Consider the following 2,067-nt stretch of genomic DNA (forward strand, 5'->3'; position numbering starts at 1 on the left):
ATTTGTCAAAGGGATTGGATTGGTGACTTACCCATTCAGTGACTTTGGCACTGGACGTTCCAAAAACGGGTACTATCGGATCGGGTGAATTAGAGAATAGACAGAGGTCCGTTGGCATTTCAGCCTTTCTTCTCCTTTCAGGGCCTATCCGAAAGAGAATCCAGTACCTCTTGGTCCTGAATATCAGAATAGGACGAACGAACCGGCCTCCGCGGATATCTTTGCTTCGGAACAAAACCCTGCAATCAAATAGATTGTCCCAAGGGCGCCATATTCTAGGAGCCCAAGTTATGCTATTGAAAATTCGTTCCTCTAGCAGTTCCGGTTTGAGCATTCCGTTCCCTTTTTCAAACTCCACTTCTTTTCATATAGCAATCCCTGATCAAAGAGAGAACAATATCCATTTCAAAACATTTCTAACAGATTCCTTAGTTCGGACCGACGAAGTAATGTCACTCGACTATTATCAACCTGACTGCAATCTTTTTCTGTCGGTAAGGATTGCACCAGAGCACCTTCTACTTCTAATAGGCCATGAACTATAGATAGAGAAGAATCATTCTGAGCGAGTACATAAGAAGCGATCCACTTTTTTTCATCGGTTCCAGGGGAAGACCAAAGATCTTGCGCGGCAGGTCCGCCAGAAAAACTCAAAAGAGAAAGAAGTCTCGTTAATCTCTTCATGCTCGTTCCAAGTTCGAAGTACCTTTTGGCCAAAGAAAAACCCGCTTCCTGACACGATTGCCTCTTTATCTTTATATAGATAGATTCTATGGGGTTATTACTTAGTAAGTCTATTTTGTACAAGAGCCCCTCCTATCTGATAGAAAAGGGTCCCATGATCCCGAGCCGATCTTACCTTGGCTCGCAAACCCCAAGTTTGTCTATGAAGAGCTAATCTAATTGTATTTTTTTCTAGAATGGATTTCTTATGTGGAATACTAATGGATAGGGCTTCGTTGCTAAGTGCTACAAGATCTAGTGCACTGGAACTCGTGGTTATGGACCCGAATCCTTTAGTATGGAACATTGTCTTTTCCAAGTAAAAACCCCTAGTATATGAAAGAATGAAAAGGTGCTTTCGTTCTTGTGGAATAAGAAGCCCTCGTACCTTAATGAAAGGAAAATCGTAATTTTTCGTTAGGTATTTGACCAAATAGGATCGTCCAGTTCCTACAGAACCTATCACTAAAATACCCGATAGGGCTAAGCGGAACGAAAAGGGTTTTCCATGAGATGGTAAATGAAAACGATTAGTCCCACACGAGGTTTGGGAATAAGTGATTGTCTGATAATGAGCAAGGAATATACGTCTTTCTGCTAAAGAGGATCTATTAAACTCATAATTCATTAGATCCTTGTTATCAATGCCAACTAGGTATCATAAGTAAATGGATCCCGGTTGTTCAATCCTTTGATAACCAAGGTCATTCTTTGCTAAAGAGAAATGATCACTATGAGTCAGACTCAATAGAATTGGATCCATTCCAAATAGCGAGAATTAGGATTCTTGATCCCTCTCAATCTCTCTTTCAATTCGAGGATCCAGAGAGGTGTTTTCATAGTCATCTCCGAATATTTGCCATCTCGGAATATTTTCGATTTCATTTTTCTATGATATGTCTTTCTATATGAAAATTGGTTATTTACGATGTACGATGATCCCTGTTAAGCATCCATGGCTGAATGGTTAAAGCGCCCAACTCATAATTGGTAAATTTGCGGGTTCAATTCCTGCTGGATGCACACGAACGGGAACATTCCATAAGTCTATTGGAACTGGCTCTCTATCCATGGAATCTCATCCATCATCCATACATAACGAATTGGTATGGTATATTCATACCATAACATAAGAACAATAAGAACTCGAATTCTTATCGATACTGGAACTCAGAGCATAGGAGGGAAAGTCGATTTATGGATGGAATCAAATACGCAGTATTTACAGAAAAAAGTCTTCGTTTATTGGGAAAGAATCAATATACTTTTAATGTCGAATCGGGATTCACTAAGACAGAAATAAAGCATTGGGTCGAACTCTTCTTTGGTGTTAAGGTGGTAGCT

The sequence above is a fragment of the Triticum urartu genome, unplaced genomic scaffold (assembly GCF_056163025.1).
Source record: "Triticum urartu cultivar PI428250 unplaced genomic scaffold, HENAU_Tu73 scaffold1743, whole genome shotgun sequence".
Classification (NCBI taxonomy): domain Eukaryota; kingdom Viridiplantae; phylum Streptophyta; class Magnoliopsida; order Poales; family Poaceae; genus Triticum; species Triticum urartu.